Source organism: Bos javanicus, chromosome 29, assembly GCF_032452875.1.
Source record: "Bos javanicus breed banteng chromosome 29, ARS-OSU_banteng_1.0, whole genome shotgun sequence".
In the NCBI taxonomy this organism is placed as follows: Eukaryota; Metazoa; Chordata; class Mammalia; order Artiodactyla; family Bovidae; genus Bos; species Bos javanicus.
In genome coordinates, this window is record NC_083896.1 from 38694117 (window position 1) to 38718168 (window position 24052).

Consider the following 24052-nt stretch of genomic DNA (forward strand, 5'->3'; position numbering starts at 1 on the left):
ACTGATGACTTCTGATTTCTTGGGTCGAGTCACAGAGATCTTTGTATTTGCTCTGATTCTTGAGTCCTGGATTCCCAGAATCATTTCAGTGAGTCTCTCCTTTCCTTGAAGCTAGTTGTAGGTGGGCTCCTCTCAACTGTGATTCAGACTTTGTTCTAGATTCTTCTCGATCATTGTACACCTCCCAGACACAAACAGAGGCATCCATTTGTTTCAGCACCATTACGAATGAAACCTTTTTTTTTTTTTCAATATATATATTTATTTATTTTAATTGGGGTTTAATTACAGTATTGTATTGGTTTTGCTATACATCAACATGAATCTGCTACAGGTGTACACGTGTGAAACCTTTTATTCTTTATTGAAAATAGGGTATGCAGACCACCAAATACAGTTTACCAGCATCTTGGGCCGGAGTACCTCAAGTGTGATTTAGTGTTTGCTCAGAGGGCCTTACTGATTCCTGAACCACTCCAAGCATTTATACTGTCTCTGCCAGGCCAAGCCTGTAATTTCCTCAATCAAAGACTGAAATATACAGCCTCAGGAAGACGTCACCCAGGATCCAGGTCTCTCTAGATATCCTCACTGTGTTCTCTTTAAAGGTGGTATAGCAGTGACTTCTAGGATCCTGGGGCAGTCAGACACACACCAGTCAGACTAAGCCCTTACTTGCAACTCCCACAAATATCTAGATCCAGCACAATTCTTGGTTTTATTTCCCTCTTTTGGTAAGTATCATGGGATTTTCCCATTAGCAGGGGATATGAGAGTTCATCCACAACGAAAAAGGGCCAAGACATGAGGTTGCCACGAGAAAGGGTGTGGGGGGGTGGAAGACTCGGAGTTGGGGATACAGAGGAATGATAAACAACGAAGTCCTGCTGAAGAGCATAAGGAAAGATATTAACTATCCAGTCATAAACCACATGAGAAATAATAAGAAAAAGAAAATGTATTTCTGTATGTGTATAACTGAGTCACATTGCTGTGCAGCAAAACTTAACACAACACTGAAGATTAGCCACATTTCAATAAAATTTTTAGAAAAGAAAAAGAGTGTCCATAGTTCTCCTCTCTCCCTGTTTATTTCATTCTGACTCCTGCTCCTTGTTTCCTCTGCAGAGAATGCTGGTTCTCCTCCTGCGTCCCCACAACCCATACTTTATTAAAAAACAAACAAAAAAACCACTTTATTTTGTATTGGAGTATAGCTGATTAACAATATTCTGAGTTTCAGGTGGACAGTAAATTGACTCAACCATATGTATCCATGTATCCTAGTCCCCAAAATACCCCTCCCATCCAGGTTGTCATATAACTGAGTAGAATTCCCCATGCTACACAGTAACTCATTGTTGGTTATCCATCTTAAATAGAGCAGTGCCCACAACACGTTCTTGAAGACTTAACTTAGGAACTCTGGGAAGCCTCCTTCAGCCCGCATTCATCCTCTTTGGCCACTCCAGGCTTGGGTGGGTAACGTACTCTGGTTCCCCATCTCCACTGGTCAGTCCATAGCCCTCATCACCCTGAGTAAGTCCCCAGTGCCGCAGTGCAGAGCACCTTGGGATGCCATTTGCATGGAATCCAGTGCAGTTTTGCCTAGAACCAAGAAACCCTCCATATGGCTCCATGAGTTTACAGTTTTAGAATTCTTGAAATTCGCTCCCTTCCTCAAAGTCTTCTTTGAGCCCATCAGCCAGCTCTGAACTGCCCTAGGGAGCTGACATGAAGCCTCCACCCTGTGCTGGGGCTGAGCAATCACTGTGAACCCTTTATTCACATTAGCACCCAGCCTCCCCACAGAGGGGTCGGGTAGCCTGACTCACAAAGGGGGCACCAGGCCAGACCTAGGGGAAGATGCATCCAATAATTTGGGTGACCATGTAATTTATCATCCAAACCAGGAAAACTGTGAGAAGGGAAGGGAGATGTTAATCCCTATAGTGGGACAGCACACTGGGACTGTCCCCAGCCATTCTCCTTGTAACATGGCCTGTTTCAGGGACTGCTAGAGCTGACTTTCTGTGTTCTTCCGTATGAGGGTTCAGATTGAACTGAAGCTCTTTGAGGACTGAGGACCTGAGTGTTCCCCTCTCCTTGTGACTCCCACCATGCCAGCATGGCGTGGTATCTCCACATTTATTTCAGGATGTGCAGTGTCCCAGATGGCCCTTTACTCTCAAGGGATTCGTGTTGTTGGAGGCTCTGGACAGCCCCAGGGCTCAGCAGCATCTGCAATAGTGTGAGATGGCCTGAAGAGGGCATCCTCTTCCCAGCAGCAGCCCAAGGGTTCCTGCAAGTTCCTATTTGAGAACCACCCCTCAGGGTTCTGCCCTCACCTTGAGGATGTAGGCTTGAGCTGGGACTGGGTAGTTGAAACCATTGATGGTGCAGATAATAGAGGACAGGGTATTGACCACAAAACATGAACTGTAGTGTTGTTAGAGAGAGAGGGAGAGAGGTTGACCCTGGAGAACCTTCTTGTGTGTGGAGATTGGGAGTGACGCTGGGGCATGACCCTTCACCTCGGAACCCCGTGGCATGGCACTGATGAGCTTCTGGATGTTACTGACCAGTCTTCTTGGGCCAAGGATCAATGATGTCCCAGTATCCACAAGGGCCTCGCAGCCGCCAGAACAAGCAATAACATTTTTCATGGAGATGCTGAGAGACAGTGTGACAAAGCAGGCATCAAGGTCACTCTGAGTCTCCCCAGAGCTGCCCCCTTCCCGACCGTCTCCTAAACAGCCCTTCATCTTTTGTGCTGACTCTTTTCCTTTGCTCCTGACACGGCACCTTCCTTGACATTCTTGAATGCAGTACTTGAATACACCAGGCTCTTTTGCTCCTTGACACAAGCTGGTCTTCCTTCCTAGAGGAGCCCCCTTCCCTTTGACTAGCAAATTTCTTCTCATCTTCCAGATTCCAGCTTAACTGTCATGGTTTCAGGGAAGTCTTTCCCCCGTTGTTTATCAGTCTTTTTTGACAGTCTCTGTAGACACTTCCTCATGTCTAGCATGTGCCAAAGTCACAATTTGCTATGTGTGTGTCTCATTTCCTGTGCATCTGCCTTCTTAGATGTGAGGGCGAGTTTTATTCTCATTGCCTCCCTAAAGTGCCTGGTGCACAGTGGATGCCCAAGGCTTGTCTGTTTAGTAAGTGAATGAAGACTGTGAAAATAATGAATGAGGAACATCCAGAGAGCTATATCTGTTGGGGAACAAGTAATGGGTCAATCGCAGAGTGATGATGCAGATTCACGACAGTAGCAGATTCTCATAGTGGTGGAAGAAGGGCTCCTCTGGGAGAGGGAGTCTGCCAGCACTGCTCCCACAACCAGCTCAGACCCTGAGACACTAGCCAGGAAATACATGACTAGCCCACAGAAACTCCAAAGGACAGGTCAGCTTTTGTCTCGGGTATCACACAGAATCCTATCAATTATGCCTCTTGTCCTCAGGTCACTCCTGGATCCCACTGTCCTGATTCTCTGTTATAGCCCCTGCCCCACTATGTGCCCATGAATGTGGGGTGTCTTTTTTATTAGTTGCTTTCACGTCTTAAGACTTCAGAAAATCTCTCTACACTGCTCAGTAGTTGCTCCCTTAGGAGACCAGTCTCCCCATTTGCTCAGGACTTCCCCTGTTTTTAAACTGACATTTATCTGTACTGAGAACTTCCTTGGTCCCAGGTAGCCCCAGACAGTTGGTCATCTTATACCTCTGTTCAGGCTGGAGAAATTCTCCCTGGTCCTCTGTTCACTACACTGTAGAGTCCTTTAACCATACTCCATGCCTCATAGGGCAGTGGGTGCAATCTTCTCCCAGCTGCCCATACCTCTCTGGACCCTTTTAGGACCCTGGTCAGAGCACTGGTTTCAGAAGGTCTTGGGGATTATGAACCCATGGGTTGTTTGCATATCTATCTGCTTGTGTGTTAGTTTGTATATGTGTCTGTATGTGTGTTTCTATGTGTCTCTGTGAGTGCTTGTATGTCTCTGACTAGCTATGCATGTTTATATGTGTCTCTGTGTACATTTATATGTGTCTGCTTACGTGTTTCCATGTGTCTGTGTGTCTGTCTGTGTCATTGTGGGTGGTGCATACGTCTGTGTGACTATGTGTGTGAGAATGTATTTGTGTGTGTCTGCCTGTGTCCATGTATGGCGGAGAAGCCTGGTGGGCTGCAGTCTATGGGGTCACTAGAGTCGGACACGACTGAGCAACTTCACTTTCACTTTTCATTTTCATGCATTGGAGAAGGAAATGGCAACCCACTCCAGTGTTCTTGCCTGGATAATCCCAGGGATGGGGAAGCCTGGTGGGCTACCGTCTATGGGGTCGCACAGAGTCAGACACGACTGAAGTGACTTAGCAGCAGCAGCAGCAGCAGCAGCCTGTGTCCATGTACAGTAGCAGGAGCATCACTTGGGCTGATCCTCAGAGGGAGAGGTTACTGGTCCATGTGTACACTCCAGTAGCCCGCATGGATCAATGGTACCCAGTTGAGCACTCCCTGGTAGTAGGATTTATCCACCCCACCAAACATCACCACACTGCCTTTTTCCCTGCATATGTTGAGAGAAGAGAGGTGGGGGGATCCTTGGAGGATAGTAACCACAGCGTTGTCTGAGAGCTGTGCTGGTCCACCCATCAAGGCCCTAATAAGGTGCCCATGTACAGATGCAGAAATCAAGGCTAGGAGCGATTGAGATCCAGACTGAGTTCGATTACTGGCTAAAGAGTGGCAGAGAGGAGGTTAGAAGCTGAGTCACCTGGCTGGGCTCCACCTACTCTATCTTCTGAAGATGCCCTACCTCCGGCTACCTAAGTGCTCAGACACACTCAGAGGACACCATGCTGAAGCATAAAGGCTTTCTCCTTGTCCAGCTTCTCACTTTTCAGGAAAATCAAAGCCTGGGAGTTCTAACTGTGTGGGTTCAGGTCACCCAGAGTTGGATTCGCTGGCCTGTGACCTCTACGATTCAAAGGGCCCCGCACTCAGAAGGGACCCCACCTCTGCTCTACTTGTCTTGAAATGCCTAATATTTCTTGAACAAGGGGTCCCACATGTTTGTTTTGTGTCCCACACTTTCATTTTCACTGGCACCTGCAAATGGGTAGCTGGTCCTGGGCTCCCAGTGGAATGCTAATGAAGAAGGAAAGATGTCCACCATCCTTCTCCTTCCTTCCTTATCAAATTCATAAGCAAATTGTATTGCCTTTTCCTCCAACTTGTTTCCCATTGCCTTCCATTAGTCTTCCTCCTCACTCAACCCCCTAGACCAAGTTACTGGTTTTAAGCCCAGGAACAGGGTTGTGTTACAATAAAACATTATTTATAAAGGCCAGTGGTGAAGCCAGGTACAGCCCTGGGGCTATATTTATCCTGGGTTAGATTATCTCTCAGGATTCTTCTTTATCAAGTGTTCTATAATTTTCATTCAACTGAAAGTATCTTACAGCTAATTTGTTGAAAGGGATTGTCCATATCAGACTTATTGCTCAAGTAGAAGGCAAAAACAGGCTCATAAATGGCACCTTGATTCTTCAGGTTGTCAAAGATGGGGATAGCTCCAAAGATGGATATGTTGGTGTAGTTCAAGTCCAAGATGCCATCAAAAAGTGCACACTCACACCCGTATTCCATAATGCTTAGACCAAACAGCTGGTCAGTACTTACAAGGTCCACAATTTGTGGGAGAAAAGAGTGTTCCCACTTACAGATATGTGAAGTGGGGCTAAGACTGGGCTGGGGTGCATTGCCATTAAATGCTCAGAGAAGAATTGAGGCTGGGCTGTGTCTTTGGTGGACATCAGATGGTTAGACCAAGCTGGGAGGGGAATTTGGGTTCCATTTGTAAGAGGCTGTGAATTTTAAAACCTCTGCCCCTCTGAAAAACACTACCGGAGTCAGTAAAATTGGCCTTGTGGCTTCTGTCCAGGTGGTGCAACCGAGTCAGGCCAGGACCCATTGGTGCCAACTTGTGGACAAAATGAGTCGAGAGTAAGGTAGCCTTCTCTGGCATCAGTTCAGTTCAGTTCAGTCGCTCAATTGTGTCCGACTTGTGGCAACCCCATGTTTCGCAGTACGCCAGGCTTCTGTGTCCATCACCATCTCCCGAAGTTCACTCAAATTCACATCCATAGAGTTGGTGATGCCATTCAGCCATCTCATTCTCTGTCATCCCTTTTTCCTACTGCCCCCAATGCCTCCCAGCATCAGAGTCTTTTCCAATGAGTCAAATCTTCGCATGAGGTGGCCAAAGTACTGAGTTTTCAGCTATAGCATCATTCCTTCCAAAGAACACCCAGGACTGATCTCCTTTAGAATGGACTGGTTGGATCTCCTTGCAGTCCAAGGGACTCTAAAGAGTATTCTCCAACACCACAGTTCAAAAACGTCAATTCTTCGGTGCTGAGCTTTCTTCACAGTCCAACTCTTGCATCCATACATGACCACTGCAAAAATCAAAGCCTTGACTAGACAGACCTTTGTTGGCAAAGTAATGTCTCTGCTTTTCAATATGCTATCTAGGTTGGTCATAACTTTTATTCCAAGGAGTAAGCATCTTTTAATTTCATGGCTGCAACACCATCTGCAGTGATTTTGGAGCTCAAAAAAATGAAGTCTGACACTGCTTTCACTGTTCCCCCATCTATTTCCCATGAAGTGATGGGACCAGATGCCATGGTCTTCATTTTCTGAATGTTGAGCTTTAAGCCAACCTTTTCACTCTTCTTTCACTTTTATCAAGAGGCTCTTTAGTGAAAAAGCCAACTTTTTCACTCTTCTTTCACTTTCATCAAGAGGCTCCTTAGTTCCTCTTCACTTTCTGGTGTCATCTACATATCTGAGGTTATTGATATTTCTCCCGGCAATCTTGATTCCAGCTTGTGCTTCTTCCAGCCCATTGTTTCTCATGATGTACTCTGCATATAAGTTAAATAAACAGGGTGACAATATACAGCCTTGATGTGCTCCTTTCCTATTTGGACCCAGTCTGTTGTTCCATGTCCAGTTCTAACTCTTGCTTCCTGACCTGCATATAGGTTTTTCAAGAGGCAGGTTAGGTGGTCTAATATTCCCATCTCTTTCAGAAGTTTCCACAGTTTATTGTGATCCACACAGTCAAAGGCTTTGGGATAGTCAATAAAGCAGAAATAGATGTTTTTCTGGAACTCTCTTGCTTTTTCCATGATCCAGCGGATGTTGCCAATTTGATCTCTGGTTCCTCTGCCTTTTCTAAAATCAGCTAAAGCATCTGGAAGTTCATGGTTCACATATTGCTGAAGCCTGGCTTGGAGAATTTTGAGCATTACTTTACTAGCGTGTGAGATGAGTGCAATTGTGCCATAGTTTGAGCATTCTTTGGCATTGGCTTTCTTTGGGTTTTGAATGAAAACTCACTTTTTCCCATCCTGTGGCCACTTCTGAGTTTTCCAAATTGCTGGCATATTGAGTGTACACTTTCACAGCATCATGTTTCAGGATTTGAAATAGGTCAACTGGAATTCCATTACCTCCACTAGCTTTGTTTGAAATGATGCTGTCTAAGGCCCACTTAACTTCATACTCCAGGATGTCTGGCTCTAGGTGAGTGATCATATATCTACTACTGCTGTCAGGAATCCCTTAGAGTCAATGGACTAGCCATCATGGTCAACAAAAGAGTCCAAAATTCAGTACTTGGATGCAATCTAAAAAACGACAGAATGATCTCTCTTCATTTCCAAGGCAAACCATTCAATATCACAGTAATCCAAGTCTATGCCCCAACCAGTAATGCTGAAGAAGCTGAAGTTCAACGGCTCTATGAAGACCTATAAGACCTTTTAGAACTAACACCCAAAAAAGATGTCCTTTTCATTATAGGGGATTGGAATGCAAAAGTAGGAAGTCAAGATACACCTGGAGTAACAGGCAAATTTGGCCTTGGAATACAGAATGAAGCAGGGCAAAGGCTAATAGAATTTTACCAAGAGAACACACTGGTCATAGAAAACACCCTCCTCCAACAACAAAAGAGAAGACTCTATACATGGACATTACCAGATGGTCAACACCGAAATCAGATTGATTATATTGTTTGCAGCCAAAGATGGAGAAGCTCTATACAGTCAGCAAAAACAAGACCAGGAGCTGACTGTGGCTCAGATCATGAGCTCCATATTGCCAAATTCAGACTTAAATTGAAGAAAGTAAGGAAAACCACTAGACCATTCAGGTATGACCTAAATCAAATCCCTTGTGATTATACAGTGGAAGTGAGAAATAGATTTAAGGGACTAGATCTGATAGAGTGCCAGATGAACTATGGACTGAGGTTCGTGACACTGTACAGGAGACAGGGATCAAGACCATCCCCATGGAAAAGAAATGCAAAAAAGCAAAATGGCTATCTTGGGAGGCCTTACAAATAACTGTGAAGAGAAGAGAAGTGAAAAGCAAAGGGGAAAAGGAAAGATATAAGCATCTGAATACAGAGTTCCAAAGAATAGCAAGAAGAGATGAGAAAGCCTTCTTCAGCGATCAATGTAAAGAAATAGAGGAAAACAACAGAATGGGAAAGACTAGATATCTCTTCAAGAAAATTAGAGATACCAAGGGAACATTTCATGCAAAGATGGGCTTGATAAAGGACAGAAATGGTATGGACTTAACAGAAGCAGAACATATTAAGAAGAGGTGGCAAGAATACACAGAAGAACTGTACAAAAAAGATCTTTGCGACCAAGATAATCAAGATGGTATGATTCCCGGGCATCACTATGACATAATGACAGGAATGGACTGAATTCTCTGTAAGGTACTGTGGATTCTGCATCTGTCCAGGAAGACAGAAACTGAAAACACACTCTTGCTTGCAGGGATCTATGAAACTACTGCCTGGGAAGTTCACTTTTGGGGATAAGTGTGTATTTGTGTGACTGTGTATGATAGATAAAGAGAGAGAGGGGAACTCTCAAGTACTCTGGGGAGGCAGGCCATATATTTTATTAGACTCTCAAAGGCACCCTAGAGTAAGAAATCATTTATCAGGCCCCTTTACATCTCTAGCCTCCAGTTTGCCACTATGGATACCTGAAGCCCTTGATGCCCTCACGGTACCCAGATCAGTTTTATCCTGTCACTAAAACCTATAACAACTGCAGTTCTGAAAAGCCAACCCCATTCCACCATTACCACATGTGTGCCCTCAGCAAGGCCCTTGCTGTCTGCACCTCAGTTTCCTCATATGTCTCATGAGCTAATCAGACCACCTGCTGCGTGGGGTTGTTGCAGGATTAAACCAATTATTACCTGAAAGTGCCTGGAACAGTCTGTGAATATAAAAGTGGATGCTCTTTTCCTCTCTTCTCGCTCCCAACAAAATGAACCTTGAACTGCTCGTCGGCAGAGGAGCTGCAAGTCCACACCTCCAGCCACTCTCTGGGTTAGCTAATCCATTTTCTTGTGTGTCACCACTGGCACTGCCTCCCCAGGGACAGGATCCTTTGGGTAAGATGGCCAATATCTATGGGAGTTAGGCTAGGAAGGGTCCTACCTGATGGTCCTGCATCTGTTTTTCAAGCAGAGGTCACTCCACAGCCAGTCCTGACTCAGCTTCTCTTTACATGTTACCCGAATGGTGTCATAAGCAAGAAATTCCTTCATGCTCCCAGATCCATAGGCGATCCTGAAGGTTTTGGTGTAGGCCGGAAGGTGGAAGACTTGTAACGTCTGAACCTAACTTGTGCAGCTGCAGACACGACAGATGAGTGTCATCAGGTGCCAAGGTTGGAAACAGATCGGCAGGGCAAGAAGGATGGTCCAGGTACAGGGTGTCTACTCACAACAAGCTGGACTTGGGCAAAAGAGGGAGGGCACCCACAAGTCAGATGAGCCTGTGTCAAAGACAACCTGGAATTCCTGAGGGAGTGTTCCAATGGTGATGTTACCCACATAGAGCATCTACAGGGAGAAGAAAGGAGTGGATTAATGCAGAACTGGCTACCCTCTATTCCCACACTGCTGCCTCCCTCTGGGTGTCACATGTCTCTTTAGATCATTTTCCAACCACTGTGAAGCTCACAGCCTTTGATCACAGAGGTGCTTGCATTTGATTTTTTTTTCCTATGCTACATTGTATGCAGGATATTGACTCTATGACCAGGCGTTGAAGTGGTACCTTCTGCATTGGAAGTGCAGAGGCATAACCACTGGACCTCCAGGACCGTTGGACACCCAGGGAAGTACGGGTGCCTTCATTTGAGAAACTCTGTAGTCTCCTCAAACCCAGCCTTAGCACCCTCTTCTCCACGAGGTCCTTCTGGATCAACCCCACCTGCTGCTGAGTCACTTCAGTCATGTCTGACTCTATGTGACCCCATAGACGGCAGCCCAGCAGGCTGTCCCGTCTCTGGGATTCTCCAGGCAAGAACACTGGAGTGGGTTGCCATTTCCCCACCTACTCCCTCTAAACTCAGACCACATCCAATCAACACCACAGAAGTGACCCTTTCATTTGACATGTATTTACTCTGTGCCTCTCAGGCTGGCATGGGCATTATTGAAGACAAAATAAGCCCTTTTTCTAATCTAAAAACAGTAACCACTGTGTTAGATTCTGATGGCCTTACACAGAATATGGGTTCAGTAACTTTTTACTGCTGTGGTTCTTGCATCTGTGCAAAATGAATTCCTCTGCCTGGTCATTCACAATTGCTTTGCAGTTGCTTCTACCTTCTGATCTGAGATGGTTCATTCTTCATCTGTAACTAGTTCACTCCCTTAGTTCAGGAAGAACTGCTGCTGCTGCTGCTAAGTCACTTCAGTTGTGACTGATTCTGTGCAACCCCATAGACAGCAGCCCACCAGGCTCCACCGTCCATGGGATTCTCCAGGCAAGAACACTGGAGTGGGATGCAATTTCCTTCTCCAATTCAGGAAAGTGAAAAGTGAAAGTGAAGTCGCTCAGTCGTGTCCGACTCTTAGTGACCCCATGGACTGCAGCCTACCAGGCCTCTCTGTTTTGGGGGTATTTCCAGGCAGGAGTACTGTAGCGGGTCGTCATTGCCTTCTGCTCAGAAGGAACAATCTCCCTCAAACTAATGACACATCTTTGACACAGAAATGGATGTTTACCTGCCACCTGGTAATTTCTGGGCCCAGTCACCAAGACAAGAGTTGAGGATGATAGTGCCTTCTCCTCTGCGTGGGGCCCCTTTTGCCCACTGTTTCTGCCTCCTGCAGGAGCCGCAGCCCCAACATCCCAAGGGGCATATCCAGATGAGCCCCCATGCTAAGATGGAGCACCAGGGGGCGCTGTGGAGCACCATCCTCCCAAAACACTCACATCCATGATGTTCCTCAGGGGGTGAATAGTTATATTTGAGCCACGAGAAGAAATCTGAGACAGTCTGTAAGCATGTTCCTTGAGGAAATTGTTCAGCATTTTTTTTCACTGAAGGTATTTCTCATGGTTTTCACTTTCCTTAGGGGTATTCTTTCACCAAACATTTGACAAAGAAAACAAAGAAGATGCTACAATTAGCTGTCAGTGTTAAGCTATAACTGTCATTGTAATGGCACTGTGTATTTTCTCATCATTTTTATGAGTAACCTTATTATAAGAATTTTATTCATATTCCATGGCAAAGACATAGGTTTGAATAAAGATTCTATTCTATAATGTTGGGTGACCACGTGGGGTCTCAGTCTCCCCTTTGGTAAAATGGTGGAATGTAACAATTCAAACCTTGCAAATAGAATATCTTGGGGAAAAGTGAAGTGATGGATGTAAGGCACCAGATAAATAGGAAGTCTCAACAACGACAGCCGTTAGCATTGCTGTTGCCATCCCACTGTATCCTTCTCAAAGAAGCTCAGGGAAGGAGGTAGAAGGGGGATTCTTTTTTTTTTTAATTTTATTTTATTCAACTTTACAATATTGTATTGGTTTTGCCATATATCAAAATGAATCTGCCACAGGTATACATGTGTTTCCTATCCTGAACCCTCCTCCCTCCTCCCTCCCCATACCATCCCTCTGGGTCGTCCCAGTGCACCAGCCCCAAGCATCCAGTATCATGCATTGAACCTGGACTGGCAACTCGTTTCATATATGATATTATACATATTTCAATGCCATTCTCCCAAATTATCCCACCCTCTCCCTCTCCCACAGATTCTTATCCTCTTTTACAGGGGAGGAGTTTAAAATGCAAGAGGCTTGTGAATTGGATATGGTCACACTGCTTGTCAGATATAAAGCAGTGTATAAGCAGCTCTCCCAATCTATCTTCAAGTTGAAAGACAAGAGAGAGTTGAAAGAAGAATCCAGGAGGTAGGGAACAAGTTCAGGAAATGTAGAAAATTAAAAGAAAAGTTAAAAGAAAACACCACAGAGAAAAATACACTCACAGAGACTTCCAAAGGGATGGAGAGATAAATGATAGTGATACAGAGGTGCAGACATAGACATATACACACTGAAGTAGAGAGGGAACAAAGAGGACATGCTAAATAAAAGGTAGAAAAGTGCTATTCCACAGGACCACACCTACATCTGCATTGATGGTGCACTGAACAATTGCAAGGAGTTCCAATTTCAATAGGTCATGACATGACTAGACCCCAGAGTTGTGCAACTATGCAAATCTACACCAAGAACCTTGGATCTCACAGTTCCTATAGCAGGGTACTTATCAATAACTAAGGGTTAAACTTTAAGATTGTCAGGGAAATATTCCATTCCATTCTAAACGTGATGAGTAGAAGAATAATCAGGTGAAAAGAAAAATCACAGAAAGGAAGATGATGTGGCTTACAGTTTCCATACTTACATGACTCTGCAATCTGAGAAGGCCACCAGCCCGAGGAGCACAAGCCACTTCCTGCTTCTTTCCTGGCTCTGAGTACTCAGGGAATTTCAGGTTCTTAGCATGTAGTGGTGACAGGGAGCCCCTAGTTATATATGCTCTGACATGCCCTAGTTTAGCCATTTAGGCCAATAATAGGCCTGAAAAAAACACAAAGGTCTCGATGAAATCTTTACCTTCATCAGTGTCCTTGGCGAGTGGACTTTGAAGCTTCACAGAATACAGAGAAGTGAACTGTAGTGTCTTTCTTGAAGCTTGGCTGGAAAATCAAACTGATCTGCATGGACATCTAAGAGGATGGAGAACCTTGCCTACTTGGAGAAAAAAACTGCTATAAAACATCATAAAAATGGATACTAAGGGCCATGCTCGACATTCGTGGTTTCATGTCTTCTTCCTAGATACTTCATGAGGTATGCATTGCTATCTTCATTGGAGAGGAAATTGCTAGGAGGATAAGTTGTCAAATGACAAAGTGAAGACCTCAGGGACAGCCCAGGGACATACAACTGGCTTTAGGTAGGGGGTCTAATGGCATACATCAGGGGCACTTATGATGCCAGGCTGCATTAAATATTTAGGGCAGAGCAGTGCCTGGAGAATCCCAGGGATGGGGAAGCCTGGTGGGCTGCCATCTATGGGGTTGCACAGGGTCGGACACGACTGAGGTGACTTAGCAGTAGTACCTCAATTGCATGGTATCAGTATTGGAAGAAATGTCATATGCATCCACAAGATATTTTATATCATCCAACAAACGTACAAGGAAGAATTGTATGCTAGGTTCTGGGTTAAAGGCTTCAAAGTCAAAGTTGATGAAGACAAAAGTAGTCTTTATCCTAAGAGTGCTAGCAGTCTAGTTCTCACAAATTCATGGCCCCAGGAGGCAGGAGATATGATACCAGGACTAGGTGGCCGTGTTTAACCCTAGGCCACACAGGCCTTACCACTGGGATCAACCTTTCATCCACTTCACCCATGCGGGAAAGGAAGGCAGTTGGCCATGTTTTCAAGAGAATCGGAACTTAGGGTATTTATGTACAATCTACTGATTTTAATGTTAGCAACTAATTTTTTCCCAAAAAATCAGTGGTAATGAAACCTTCACAGTGATGTGCTGGAATCAGCCTTCAGTTTCTGCAGGTTTTTATTTCTTGCCTACAGTTGGGAGTGCAATGGGGACAGAGAGGAATTTAATTCATGTCGGTTGATTTAAAAAGAGACTGAATGCATACTGAACATATGTGTTTCCTTTATATTTATAAAGAAAGATCATCAGCGACATACAACCCAACAAAATTTAACTGCTGAAGATAAATGGATATATTTCTTATATAATTTCCCTTAGGGTCTATGTCATGAAAAATTTTCTCTGCCAAACCAAACATAGAAGAAAATAATTTTGAAAAGTCTTCCCAATCAAAGAAGACAAAACTACTGTGGCAGCCATAGTAAAGACAATCGTGTTTAATGATTCATCCAAGACTCCCAGGGCCTATTCCTGCTTGAGATCTATCCATGCCTGCCCCTTGAATACAACAGGGGCCTCTCCTGTTGCCAGGTGTGTTTACATGGGGCACTGTCACTTAATCCTAATTTTTGCATGTTGTTTAAATTCAGTTCTCCTGGTTAAATCCCAACAGGGGGAATATGACATCACTGACAAAGGACACACCTATATGCCTTTTGAACTATGGTGTTGGAGAAGACACTTGAGAGTCCCTTGGACTGCAAGGAGATCAAACTCATCCATCCTAAAAAAAATCAGTTCTGAATATTCACTGTGAGGACTGATGCTGAAGCTGAAGGTCCAATTATTTGCTCACCTGATGGGAAGAATGGACACATTGGAAAAGACCATGATGTAGGAAATATTGAAGGCAGGAAGAGAAGGGGAAGATAGGATGAGATGGCTGGATGGGCATCAGCATGTCGATGGACATGAGCTTGAGTAAGCTCCGGGATTGATGATGCTTAGGGAAGCCTGGCATGCTGCAGTCCATGGCGTTGCAAAGAGAATGACACAACTGAAAAGACTGAACTGAACTGAACAAATTGAGAACAAAGAGACCAATAAATCTAATTGTATCAAGCTGGTGACTAGCTGTCCATAACAACACATTACTTAAGTGGCTTTAAAATTCAGAATTATGGCTACATTCAGAGTGGAATATCTTCTAAGGAAAAACAAAAATACTGCCCATCCAAAAGAAATCAAAAGAAAAACAGGAAAGAAATCTGAAACTATATTCAACAACTTACTGTTCCTCATAACTTCTGTTATTGTGACAGAATCATAAGCATGTTAACTGGTAAAAGCAAGACAATAATCAATACTGATATTCTGAAGTAATCCTTTCAGTGGCTAGAAAAAGAGGTTCACACATAACATAAAGAAGTTTAATTCAACCCTGCTGTCTTAAATCTTGAACTGAAAGCATAAGTTTGTACCAACTAATTATATTTATTTTTATTTTATTTTTTAAGGAAAATGTGTACTTCCTACTCTGACCAATGTAAAGCCTACAAGCAATGACAGCTTGATAACAGTGACTATTCTGAGGTCTAACATGTAGCTTCTAAATACATTTCCCATCAGATAATGCATGGATTCTTAAAGAGATGGCTGATTTCAGGACTGGGTAAATAAATGCACAAAATAATCTTGGGAAATGTGAAGGACCAGAAAGCTAAGGCACTTCGAAGCCCAATGGGGACTGGAAAGAAAGTTTAGGAATCCAAAGGAAAAAGCCAAACATCTACCAGTGTGTTGGGCAGAATGATGTTTCTGCTTCTCAATACACTGTTTATGTTTGCCATACCTTTCCTGCCAAGAAGCAAACATCCTCTGATTTCATGGCTGAAGGCACCATCCACAGTGGTTTTAGAGGTTAAGATGAAGAAATATGTCACTGCTTCCACCTTTTATCCTTCTATTTTCCATGAAGGATGAGGCTGGATCCCATGATCTTAGTTTTATAATATTCAATTTTAAGCTGGCCGAATGTGTCCAGATGTTAATAGGCAACATCTAATTTGTTGCTGTGATAGATTGCTAGGGCACCAACTCACCATTCTGAGCACTGAGAAAGGAAAATGATCATGAATATTTATGCTATTTTTGTTTCTATTAAGCATATGTTATGTAACTACAAACAGTTCCAGGAAAACAAGCTAGACTGTCCCTTCTGGGAGTGATGAGAGAGTGATGGAGAGCAGCTATAATACAGAAGAAGCCTCACTCACTGGCCTGCAGCTCACCTACTGCTGTGGAGGTCTGGTTCCTAACAGACCAAGGACTGGTATTGGTCCTGACCCACTGTGCTGGTATTGTGGACTCCTGCTCTAAACCCAAGAGTGGGACATTCTGTAAGACAAACCACCCTGTTTCCACCCAGTTTCTGAATAAATAAAAGGCATTAAAATTGGGAGAGGAACAGCTATTTATTCTTAAAGGAGAACAACCAAGTGCAACATATGACTACATTCTTTCAAGAAACTCTGAAAACTGCCTTTTGAGAATCAGGGATATTTGTACATGGACTGGATATTAGATGTTAATTTTATTGGGAACAAATGAGCATTTTTTTCACATCCTATCATTTTACCCCAAATACTCATTATGTATAATTTGTGAAATGTTCATCTTGTCCCTAAAATACTTCAGGAAAAATGAATAAGGAGTAAAAGAGAGAATGAAATGAGGGTCTGTCTTGATTTAAAAACAGAACTGCATAGCTGCTATGGATTGAATTGTGTCCACCCTTGACTCCCAGTGTGATGATATTAGGAAGTAGGGCTTTGAGAGGTACACAAGTTGACATGGGGTTTTGATGGTGGTCCCTAATGATAGGAGTATCCTCTCCCTCTTTTTCTCTGTTATTCTCCCTTTCGTCCTTCTCTTCCCCACCACAAATGAGAACATAGCAAGAAGAGAAAGATCTGATGCAAGTCAAGAATGTCTTCACTGGGAATTCAATTGGCCACCACCTTGATGTTGCACAGTCTCCGGTTTATGAAAACCTGTGAGAATAAGAAGTTAGTTTTTTAGTTATTGATGCCAAATGGTGAAATATAGGTTTCATGACCCTCTTCTTTATTATATTTGTTATGTTTGAAATCGTTTTGTAGTAAGAAGTTTATAGAATGAAGTTTTTGTCTTAATGATACCCTGAGGGGCCCAAGATAGCAGATTCAGGCAGGTCCCTGATGAGTGAGTGTTTGGAGAATCACATGCTTCTTACTCCGACTCTTCTCTTGTCATCTGAAAACCATCCCCCCATAATTGACAACCTTACCTTCAACGCTATCTGTATCTCCACTCCCCTGCTAAGCTACTGACTCATCTTGTTGGAGATCTAGATGATTCAGGACAGGCTCTGGAAGGAGAAGGAATACAGACAGTTTTAGAAAGAATGATCTGGATAGACCCTGCCTTGGTTTTCCCTTCTTTGTTGCCATCTGCAGGTGAGGGATAGGACCTGGGTTGAGAGGAAGCCACAAGTGAGACTGCATGGATATTTGCCAGAGAAGGGAGGAGGAATTCACAACCCAATAACCAGGAAGTGGGCAGCTTGCACAGGACCCAGGAGGGAAGGAAGAAGCACTGGGAAAAGAATTGCCTACCTGAGGGCCAGACATACTTGAATCTTCCTGTAAAACTTGGAGGTTGCATCCTTCCTGCTTTAATATCTGCTCCAGATGTAGAGGGGATAGAGCTGTACTCACTGCTAATGAGTCACAGGGAGAGGGACAGCCTCCCCAAGGAGCCCTTTGATTCCACTCTAACTGTGGGTATCATCCCAAGCCAGAGAGCAAATGGCAGGTCATCCAAAAGATGACCTACTTTAAATAGTATTTGAAATGCTACAAAATTTGTCTAAGAGTTCTGGCATATCTTGTTCCCAGTGTTTTTTTTAGGAGAGATGATTCATTAGCCTAATTTGAGTTCTGCTGAGGATTCTACAAGCTTCCGCATTGGTAACTTCTGACTTATAACTACCTGATCTGATCCCACTGAAACCATATGATGGTAAGTTCCAGTGGGCAAGGCCTCTAAGGTCCTCGGTGTCACAGCAGCTGTGTGCCAAGTGGTCTACCACTCCCAGTCCTGAGCCAAGAACCCATGAATATTACCAGACAGTTACATCCCCCTGCCTACCAGAGGCAGCCTCAGCATCCCCAGTGACACCCACCTCTGAGCCACTTGTCCACTGATTGGCACTAAGCTTTAGTCTGGAACAAGTATTTTGGAGCAAGTCCAGTCTCCCTCATCCAAGAGGTGGGAAACTGAACCCTGGGGTGTTTGATTCACCTTAAGGCTGCAGGTAAGTTAGTGAAGACTTGGGACCCAGGAACTCAGGTTCCCAGGGTAGGAGACTTCCAGGAATGGAAAGATGAGAGAGAGCTCAATTGCATCATACTGATGGGTAGATTTCAGATGTCTGCAAGCACCAGAGTGGAATTTCCATTCCCTTTGCCCCTGAAGTCTGGTTCCAATTTTATCAGCAGAGCTGCCTCCATGTAGCAGCACAAAAGCAATATCCAGGGCTGTTTCTTTTGGGTTCCAGGCACAGTGGGGGTACCCCAGCTGTAGTGACCCCAAGAGGCAGTCCTGCAGGTGGTTACAACTCAATCCAAACTCAGAATTCAAAGAGCTCCCAATCCTCATTCACACAACACAGACCTTGGGTGACTGGATAACATGCACCTGCATTCAGGCGAGAAGCATTCCTTTCTCAGCCTTCTGGTAACTTAGATAAGTGTCTTATGTTTCCTCATGGAACCCCTGTGTGAGCGAGGGTGGGATTTGAGACTAGCCTGGATGAAACGGATGTGTTCCCACTTTGATGCTCAAAATAGACCTTGGGGCTTCAAAGGCCTTGAGAGGGTTACAATCACACTTATATTTTTTCAGGACTTTGCTTTATGAATCTGGTTGGAGAAAAAGGACAGAAACACAGGACAAGGCTGGACATCTCTGGGTCCCAGCTGATTGTGAGTTGAGTTTCATTCACCAGGCTTCAGAGTCAGGTGCTGATGTTATTCACAAGCCACCTTTGAAGAAGGAATAGATTAAAGAGTTTTTGGGCAGAGAATAGTGTGGTCAAAGGGCCGTGGGAATCACACGGGGTGAGATGAAACAAGAGTCATTACTTGTTTCTTTGCTCTATCAGTTCCTTGGCGTTTCTACTCATGAGAACAAGTACATGGAAATAGAGGCATTGGTGATGCTCCTGGCACCTGATGCTCCTGGTGATAACCAGTTTGTGGACACATCCCTGAGTCCACAGCATATTCAGTCTCATGATAGCCCTAGGTTCTCCCTTCTTGGGAAGGCTTACATGCCTCATTGCTGCTAACTCACAAGTGAAGCATGGGATGAGGCCATGGTGGTTGACCTGTAGGCCAAGTTCCAAGCATGGAAGGAAGGTTGGCAGTAGAAGGGTAGCTATTTGTTAAGCTTTTTTTCCTTGGTACTTAGCAGGGTCTACTTCCCACATCTAAAATGATTTTCTCCCAGCATTTGCATGGCCAGGTCCTTCTCAACATTTACCATCATCTCAAATGTGTCTCTCTCAGGCTTGCTTTCCCTCACCACTGCACTCTCTCAAGCACAGACCCTGATCCAAAAAGTGCCTATAAACACTTCCCTCCATCAAAACAATAATTATAGTTACCAAAGTGGAAAGGTGGGAGAGGTATAAATTGAGAGTTTGAGATTAATATATGTATACTACTTTATTTAATAGATAATCAACAAATACCTACTGTACAGCACAGGAATTTTGCTCAGTAGTCTTTAATAACCTGTATGGGAAAAGAATCTAAGAAAGAATGGATACATGCATATGTATAAGGGAATTAATTTCCCATACCACTAATATTAATACAATACTGTAAATTAACTATACTCCTATATAAATTAAAAGCTGAATTTTGAAAAATGCTTATGTCTAGAGAATCATGGAGATCTTTAAACTCACAGGATTCCAGATATGATGCTGGAGATGGCAGAGTGGGGGCAGAAATCGAGACATTATCTGAGGTTGCATTTTCCTGAGCTTTGGTGTCTTTTTGCTTCTAGTGTCACCTTTGATTTGTCTTTGGAGGATCTAATACAAAGGCTCTGAGACATCAGTTCAGAGTTAGTTGAAGGATGAGAGGGAGGTGCTAGTGGGAGAGTGAAATCCCAGCTCCCTAGTCTTGGGTTGGGGCACGTTTGAGGAATATCTTATGTCCAAAGTTCCCTATGAAAACAGGCTGTAGCTTCCCTCTGCATGACTTGCATGATATCAGATGCAGACTGATTCATCCATTTTCATGTCTTGCTTCCCCTGATACCTAATTTATGTCTCTTTAAGAATATTTTTAATATAAATTGATTTACTTTAATTGAAGGCTAGTTACTTTACAATATGGTAGTAGTTTTGCCATACATTGACATAAATCTGCCACAGGTGTACATGTGTTCCTCATCCTTAACCCCCTTCCTTCCCCCCTCCCCATCAAATCCCTCTGGGTCATCCCAATACACCATCCCCAAGCACCCTGTCTCATACGTCAAACCTGGACTGACAATCCATTTCACATATGATAATATACATGTTTCAATGCCATTCCCCAAAATCATCCCACCCTCACCCTCTCCCACAGAGTCCAAAAGATTGTTCTATACATCTGTATCTCTTTTTCTGTCTTGCATATGGGGCTATCGTTACCATCTTTCTAAATTCCATATACATGTGTTAGTTTACTGTATTGGTGTTTTTCTTTCTGGCTTATTCATTCTGTATAATAAGCTGCAGTTTCACCCACCTCATTAGAGCTGATTCAAATGTATTCTTTTTAATGGCTGAGTAATATTCCATTGTGTATATGTACCACTGCTTTCTTATCCTTTCGTCTGCTGATGGACAGCTAGGTTGCTTCCATGTCCTGGCTATTATATACAATGCTGTGATGAACATTGGGGTACATGTGTCTCTTTCAATTCTGGTTACCTTGGTGTGTATGCCCAGCAGTGGGATTTCTGGGTCATATGGCAGTTCTAGTTCCAGTTTTTTAAGGACTCTCCACACTGTTCTCCAGAGTGGCAGTACTAGTTTGCATTCCCACCAACAGTGTAAGAGGGTTCCCTTTTCTCCACACCCTCTCCAGTATTTATTGTTTGTAGACTTTTGGATAGTAGCCATTCTGACTGGCGTTACATGGTACCTCATTGTGGTTCTGACAACGCCGAAATCAGATAGATTATATTCTTTGCAGCCAAAGATGGAGAAACTCTATACAGTCAACAAAAACAAGACAAGGAGCTGACTGGCTCAGACCATGAACTCCTTATTGCCAAATTAAGACTTAAATTGAAGAAAGTAAGGAAAACCACTAGACCATTCAGGTATGACCTAAATCAAATCCCTTATGATTATACATTGGAAGCTAGAAATAGATTTAAGGGCCTAGATCTGATAGATAGAGTGCCTGATGAACTATGGAATGAGGTTTGTAACATTGTACAGGAGACAGGGATGAAGACCATCCCCATGGAAAGGAAATGCAAAAAAGCAAAATGGCTGTCTGGGGAGGCCTTACAAATAGCTGTGAAAAGAAGAGAAGTGAAAAGCAAAGGAGAAAAGGAAAGATATAAACATCTGAATGCAGAGTTCCAAAGAAGAGCAAGAAGAGATAAGAAAGCCTTCTTCAGCGATCAATGCAAAGAAACAAAGGAAAACAACAGAATTGGAAAGACTAGAGATCTCTTCAAGAAAATCAGAGATACCAAAGGAACATTTCATGCAAAGATGCGCTTGATGAAGGACAAGAATGGTATGGACCTAACATAAGCAGAAGATATTAAGAAGAGACGGCAAGAATACACAGAAGAACTGTACAAAAAGATCTTCATGACCCAGATAATCATGATGGTGTGATCGCTGACCTAGAGCCAGACATCCTGGAATGTGAAGTCAAGTGGGCCTTAGAAAGCATCACTATGAACAAAGCTAGTGGAGGTGATAGAATTCCAGTTGAGCTATTCCAAATCCTGAAAGATGATGCTGTGAAAGTGCTACACTCAATATGCCAGAAAATTTGGAAAACTCAGCAATGGACACAGGATGTAAAAAGGTCAGTTTTCATTCCAATCCCAAAGAAAGGCAATGCCAAAGAATGCTCAAACTACCGCACAATTGCACTCATCTCACACGCTAGTAAAGTAATGCTCAACATTCTTCAAGCCAGGTCTCAGCAATATTTGAACCTTGAAATTCCAGATATTCAAGCTGGTTTTAGAAAAGGCAGAGGAACAAGAGACCAAATTGCCAACATCCGCTGGATCATCAAACAAACAAGAGAATTCCAGAAAAACATCTATTTCTGCTTTATTGACTATGCCAAAGCCTTTGACTGTGTGGATCACAATAAACTGTGGAAAATTCTGAAAGAGATGGGAATACCAGACCACCTGATCTGCCTCTTGAGAAATTTGTATGCAGGTCAGGAAGCAACAGTTAGAACTGGACATGGAACAACAGACTGGATCCAAATAGGAAAAGGAGTACGTCAAGGCTGTATATTCTCACCCTGTTTATTTAACTTATATGCACAGTACATCATGAGAAATGCTGAGCTGGAACAAGCACAAGCTGGAATCAAGATTGCCAGGAGAAATATCAATAACCTCAGATATGCAGATGACACCACCCTTATGGCAGAAAGTGAAGAGGAACTAAAACGCCTCTTGATGAAGGTGAAAGTGGAGAGTGAAAAAGTTGGCTGAAAGCTCAACATTCAGAAAACGAAGATCATGGCATCCGATCCCATAACTTCATGGGAAATAGATGGGGAAACAGTGAAAACAATGTCAGACTTTACTTTTCTGGGCTCCAAAATCACTGCAGGTGGTGATTGCAGCCATGAAATTAAAAGATGCTTACTCCTTGGAAGGAAAGTTATGACCAACCTAGATAGCATATTCAAAAGCAGAGGCATTACTTTGCCAACAAAGGTCCATCTAGTCAAGGCTATGATTTTCCAGTAGTCATGTATGGATGTGAGAGTTGGAATGTGAAGAAGGCTGAGCGCTGAAGAATTGATGCTTTTGAACTGTGCTTTTGGAGAAGACTCTTGAGAGTCCCTTGGACTTCAAGGAGATCCAACCAGTCCATTCTAAAGGAGCTAAGCCCTGGGATTTCTTTGGAAGGAATGATGCTAAAGCTGAAACTCCAGTACTTTGGCCACCTCATGCGAAGAGTTGACTCATTGGAAAAGACTCTGATGCTGGGAGGGATTGGAGGCAGGAGGAGAAGGGGACGACAGAGGATGAGATGGCTGGATGGCATCACTGACCCAATGGATGTGAGTCTGAGTGATCTCCGGGAGTTGGTGATGGACAGGGAGGCCTGGCATGCTGCGATTGATGGGGTCGCAAAGAGTCGGATGCGACTGAGCGACTGATCTGATCTGATCTCATCTGATAATGAGCGATGCTGAGCAACTTTTCATATGTTTGTTAGCCATCTGTATGTCTTCTTTGGAGAAATGTCTGTTTAGTTCTTTGGCCCATTTTTTGATTGGGTCATTTATTTTTCTGGAATTGAGCTGCAGGAGTTGCTTGCATATTTTTGAGATTAATTCTTTGTCCATTGCTTCACTTGCTATTATTTTCTCCCAATCTGAAGGCTGTCTTTTCACCTTGCTTATAGTTTCCTTTATTGTGCAAAAGTTTTTAGTTTAATTAGGTCCCATTTGTTTCTTTCTGCTTTTATTTCGAATACTCTGGGAGTTGGGTCATAGAGGAGCCTGCTGTGATTTATGTTGGAGCGTGTTTTCTCTGTTTTCCTCTAGGAGTTTTAGAGTTTCTGGTCTTATGTTTAGATATTTAATCCATTTTGAGTTTATTTTTGTTTTGTATGGTGTTAGAAAGCGTTCTAGTCTCATTCTTTTCCAAATGGTTGACCAGTTTTTCCAGCAACACTTGTTAAAGAGATTGTCTTTTCTCCATTGTGTATTTTTGCTTCCTTTGTCAAAGATAAGGTGTCCATAGGTGTGTGGATTTATCTCTGGGCTTTCTATTTTGTTTCACGGATCTACATTTCTGTCTTTGTGCTAGTACAAGTACAATACTGTTTTGATGAATGTAACTTTTTATTAGAGCCTAAAGTCAGGCAGGTTGATCCCTC

General features: G+C 43.4%; 1 pseudogene; it reads right to left on the reverse strand.

Moving 5' to 3' along the window:
- Positions 1–484: 484 nt before the first annotated feature.
- LOC133241709 (pregnancy-associated glycoprotein 1-like) lies at positions 485–13852 on the reverse strand (annotated as a pseudogene).
- Positions 13853–24052: the final 10200 nt, after the last annotated feature.